Source organism: Sinocyclocheilus rhinocerous, unplaced genomic scaffold (genome assembly GCF_001515625.1).
Source record: "Sinocyclocheilus rhinocerous isolate Xijiao unplaced genomic scaffold, SAMN03320098_v1.1 scaffold1243, whole genome shotgun sequence".
In the NCBI taxonomy this organism is placed as follows: Eukaryota; Metazoa; Chordata; class Actinopteri; order Cypriniformes; family Cyprinidae; genus Sinocyclocheilus; species Sinocyclocheilus rhinocerous.
The window spans coordinates 2,203,544-2,209,781 of NW_015626033.1; positions in this window are offsets into that span (position 1 = coordinate 2,203,544).

Consider the following 6,238-nt stretch of genomic DNA (forward strand, 5'->3'; position numbering starts at 1 on the left):
GCATCTGTAGCCGCATTAATCATATGCATTTGTTGGCTAAAAATGCTGCTTCTTGACGAGTGCTGCCGCCATGCTGCTAGAAACTAACAAAGATGCACTACAGCGACATCCATCACAGCAATATAAAGGACATGTGGAGACAGGGGGGTAAAGGCACTCGTTATTGACACAATTACTTCAGATCGATCATGGGGTCACTCTGTGAGTAAGTGTTTGTGTGTGGCTGTTAGCAGGCTGCAAATTACAGAGAGGCTGGGATGGGGGGCACCTAAATAAAGCTTAAATCCACCTAATTAAAGCTTAAATCCTCCCAAAACAACATCAAAACATTGGGGGTTTGGGGCCTTGAAAGGTCACATACTAGGAAGCTTAAATTTTTCTTATTAAGATAAAGTAAAATGCCGACCACCCTAAAATAGGTCATACTATTGACATTGCCTGAGCAAAAGAAAACAAAACGTACATTTAACTGCAGAACATAATGTAAGTCACTAAAATTGAGTGTTGTTTTTTAAAGGTCATTGTAGGCTTTCCATATCCAACTGTTAAACTGAATGTTATGTTAAACCCAATGTAAGAAAAACAATTTAAATGAATCAATTCAAGTTCCTTTTTTAAATCTTCTGATGTTGACATGAAACAACCCATACTTATAAATGCACGATGTTCGGTCTAAAAAGAAAGTGGAGTTCTGTTGGGTATGGAATAATAGTAATATGAAGTTCTTTTTGCTATCAGATCTTATTAATTTAATTGAAGACAACATGAGGGTCACTCTGTGAGTAAGTGTTTGTGTGTGGCTGTTAGCAGGCTGCAAATTACAGAGAGGCTGGGATGGGGGGCACCTAAATAAAGCTTAAATCCACCTAATTAAAGCTTAAATCCTCCCAAAACAACATCAAAACATTGGGGGTTTGGGGCCTTGAAAGGTCACATACTAGGAAGCTTAAATTTTTCTTATTAAGATAAAGTAAAATGCCGACCACCCTAAAATAGGTCATACTATTGACATTGCCTGAGCAAAAGAAAACAAAACGTACATTTAACTGCAGAACATAATGTAAGTCACTAAAATTGAGTGTTGTTTTTTAAAGGTCATTGTAGGCTTTCCATATCCAACTGTTAAACTGAATGTTATGTTAAACCCAATGTAAGAAAAACAATTTAAATGAATCAATTCAAGTTCCTTTTTTAAATCTTCTGATGTTGACATGAAACAACCCATACTTATAAATGCACGATGTTCGGTCTAAAAAGAAAGTGGAGTTCTGTTGGGTATGGAATAATAGTAATATGAAGTTCTTTTTGCTATCAGATCTTATTAATTTAATTGAAGACAACATGAGCAAGAGAAAGAGAGCAGATATAAGCAATAATTTGAGTAAATTTACAACTCAGATGTTAATACTTATACAGTACTGCCAGAGAAAAGTTTGAAAACACCTAGTCATTCATTTTTTATTACTACTTTAGACATTTATGAAGACAAATAATCTCAAAAAGTCACTGACTCTTTAAAGTCACAACACTTCACCATTACGGTTTTCTCTTCACTAGCTAGTCGATTTTTCTACTCATTTTAAAGATCTTTAAGTAGACTTTTCACTGATAGTGTATTATTGGCATCAGTTTGTTTTTCATACAATATCTCACGCAGGTAACAGTCAGTGTTGTGTTCAGGCACAGATGTTCAGCATGTTAATGTTAGATATACAACAGTAAACAACAACAACAGTAAAAGTGAAGCATGTTCTTAGAGAGTGAGAGACTTTGCCCTGTTATAATACCTCTGAGAAAAGCTATATATGGCTATTCGACTCCTAGACAAGTCTAAACGGGAGGGTATGGAGGTAATTATTCAGTCTGGGATATCCCTTCATCATTTTTGCCCTCTTTCCCTCATCTTTTTTCTTATCGGATATATTCATTATTCATTCCTTCATCACAGCACTGGCCCCTCAGGATGGATGGGTAAAGATCACTCCACATAAATGCTTTCTTATTTCTCCCTTGGTGCTCCCTCGCTGTCCAAGAAGAAAGAGAGAACAGAGGCAGACAGAGAACACAGCACAGATAATGGTAAGGAATAGATGAGAAGGAAAGAACTAGAAAGAAATACTAACAGAGCGGTTCACCATGTCATTCACCATGTTGTTCTCCATGTCGTTCCATTGGTAAATTGTTTTCTTTCTTCCACACTATAAAAAATTATTGTAATTTTAATGGCAAAAGACTGTAAAACATGCTAGGCTACTGTAAAAACTAATAACTGGTTAATGGTAAGTTTTCTTTATTTAATGCATATTAGGTTTTATGTTACATCGTATGACGTTAAACTAATGTTTATTGCATTATTTTAATGTAATGTGTGTTATCATGATGGTGTTTTGTATTTGTGTCTATTGGACACCTTTTATATATTAGTATTTCCTCTTGGAAAAGCTACATGTGATGAACCTGTTTTTAAGGTGGCCATCAGTATATTATAAATGATAAAAAAAACTGGGCAACTGCTGAGAGCTTCCTTTTTTTTTACTGTAACTTTAATGGATTTTAGATTTTTCATGGATCAGTGCATGAAACATAAAAATAAATGTTTGGCAGAATGTTTGAGGTTTTGGATCATTATATATACACACTGCCAAGCACAATAAATAACAATTGAACAAAAGTGTTCTTCAGACTTCTTCGCAACCGGTTACATGACCCATGAGAACCAATTTGCTGTAAGGCACATCAAACCTGCTGCAGTGTTCCTAAAGGAACCTTTTCTGAATTAAACATGCTCAAATGAGATTTGAACACTCTGTCACTGACGTCAAACACTACTGGTTGTCGTGTTTTGTGTGACAGACCATGAGTTTAAAGACCATCCACTCAGAAGCTCAAATATCTAATTTTGTGTTTCATGGAACATAATACTGGGTCAGAACGGCATAACACAAATGAAAACATTTAAATTTTTTGGTTAACTCTTCTTCTAACCATGCCAGTGCGTCATTCATTCTCTCTCTCTCTCTAACACACACACACACAGAGAGACCTCGAATTTGTCTGTCCCCTTACTCAGCCTCACGCTGCTTCAAAGAGGCTGAAGCCCTTTCCTTCATCAGATCTGCTCATTAAAAGCAGCACATCCTCTCTTCTTTCATTCTGTCCTCCTCTTTCGCTCGCTCACTCACTTACATTTCACTCTGTGATGTGACATGATGAATTTATGATTTCAATCACAGACACTTGGGGTGGGGTGGAGGTCTTACCAAAAAAATTAATAAATAAAAGTGCTCAGATATATGCCACATTAATTTTGAAAAGAGAGCTGAGGACACTATCTTCACCAAAGGGATGCTACTGTAAGTGCAAATGAGGGCAGGAAATATTAATCATGCTGAAATAATAATGTGCAAAGAGAACAAAAATAAGATTGTGATGTCTGATATAAAGTTTAGTGCAAAGGCAATTACTCTTAAGAACAGCCAAACCCAAATTAAATATGAGTTGATTATGAATGTCTGACAATGAACAAGCTATAGTTGTGAGTATGCTTAATGTACTTGCAATGACTGCGAAATGCAATATCGGGAATATCATGATAAGTTTAATGAACTTTGTAGAAGTTAAAAATGGTTTTAGAGTCGGCAAACTGTTGAGTTGGTAATTCAATTAAGTGAAGTGATTCAATGACTCATTTATATCATCAATCAACAATGTTCACAGAAGTTTCCACATAGTAATTTTCATATAGTAAAAATAAGTTTCAGTAAAATATGTTTTTAAAATATTGCTGTTTACTACTATGTATTGTTATATTGGTGTATATAAATTAAAATTAATTTAATTAATTATTATGTTCATATGTATATATGCTGCAATGTGATCTCATGATAATTCGTATGTATTTTACGTAAAATGTGGTTCTATAAAATGTACATTTACTTACGTTTTTACAGGCACTAAAACGTACAATACTGAGGTATTTTCAGCATCTAAACGTACAAATACTTACGTATTTTCAGTATTTAAACGTACAAAACTGACGTATTAACAACACCTACAAATGAATCCTTATGAATATTGAAATTGCAGCATTAATTTTATTATTAGTTGTCATATCAATTACCTTGTTTTCAATTGCATTATTAAATTGTTTACTCGTTTACTTAATATGAAATGATAACATTTCGTTTTGTTATGATTTCTGCTGCCAGCTCGTTTCCAAGAACAGGCCTACATAATTTTAAACAAGACTTCACTTTAAACCTTAAAATAAATAACATTTCTGCAATCGTTTAACCTTTACTTGTCATGTAATGTTTACTTTGATTGCCATGGGCCACAAAAGGCGTTTTCTCCGACATGCTGTGACTGACAATAGAACTATAAAATACACCAAAAACGCAACATAATCACGAAATTAATTTTATTTGTGCGCTGTAATCCAAATCTTCTGAATCCATACGACTGCGAGGAACAGACTCAAATCCAAGCCTTTATTCGGCAATCTTCATCTCCATCCCGAGCAGCGAGTCCAGCAACCGTAAACAGCAAAGCCCGCGCTGACTGACGTGCTTGCTCTTTACAAATTCAAATGTTGCCGCTTCAAACGACAGGTTTTACGTCAGGATAATCGAACGCTCATTGGCTCTTGCCTGCATTCGTCACAGAAACACAACAAGTGTTTCTGGTGAGGTGTGTTTGAATGATGCACGCACGCCTTCACAAGTTCACGGAGTGGATCGGGAAAATAATCTGGATAATATTTTCAGTGATTAACAACATAAATTCTACTCTGCACCTCACAAACCTACTGTATTCCACCAGAGAGGACCGCAGCTGCAACGCATCGTCATTTGGATTACTTTTGGTACTGCTTTTGACATTTTTGCAATAAATAAATGATTGTAATTGCATTTATATGTCTGTCATGTTTTTCTTATACTGTACAGAAATGTTTAGGTTTATAAGTAGGAGTGGGATTAGAGACTATAAAAATATTTTAATGCTATATTGTTACTAAAATGGTTATTTTCCTGCATATTTCGGTCAATTGCATTTTATATCCTTTTATATTCGCTATATGGGTAGGTTAAGGTTTGGGGGTAGGTTAAGGGGTCTAAAAATCTAAATCGCTTATTGATAAAATGATAAAAATGCACTGATATGAATATCTTAATGATATAAAAGATACGTAAATATTTGTACGTTTTTTAGCTAAAAATACGTAGCGATTTGTACGTTTTAAACGTTGAAATACGTCTAAATTGTACGTTTTAGCATTAATAAAAACGTACAAAAGTGTACGTTTTGTGCTTGTAAATGTTACGTATTAATACCTACGTATACACATGAGACCAGGCTGACCAATCAGGTGCAAATAATGTGTTGTGGGCTGCTGTTTTACTTAATATGGTCCACATTTTTGGGATATGAAGGTTCTCCCTGTACGGCCCCTTGTGCATTCATCTTGGGAAAAAAAAAAAAACTTGACTCTTGTCGTGTTAGTATTTAATTTTATAAATTACATTAGTCATGTAAGATTAAACACAATGAGTAAAAGCAGTGTTTGAAATGTATTACTGTATGAATGAAACCTCAGGGACCAGAAAAAAGCAGACAAAATTGTCCAAAATAAAAAATATCTGTTTCAGCCATCAAGACAAATAGCTCCAACCATTAATTTGAGATTAGGCTGCTTTGTGTCTATTAGAGTTTTATTATTTATTTTTACTCCCAAGCATATTACTTTTGCCTTGTTCTGTCCAGATTTTCACAGATTGGTTTATTTTACGACTGTATAATAGAGGCTTATAAAACATTGTTCTGTTAATTATTGCCACCACAGATTAAACACAGATTATGGTCTTTTTGAAATTCTACTTTAGGATTATAAATTGAGACATAAGATAATAAAACTGTCAGGTGTTTAGGTCAGAGCATTAACTGATCTTTTGTAAGTGCTAATGAGTGAAGTTTTATAAACGCTTTTTATTTCCAGACTAGATTCTTCGTTCTGTGAAATAGCTAAATAATTGTGGATCCCTTACTGTGAATGTAGGCTGTATGTATATATATATATATATATATATATTAGGAGATATATTAAGAGATGAATACTTTCAATCAGCAAAGATGCATTAAATTGATCAAAAGTGACAATAAAAACATGTTACAAAAGATTAAATAAATGTAGTTCCCTTTCAGTCGGTCACTCTCGACGTCACGTCGGATGACCGATGAA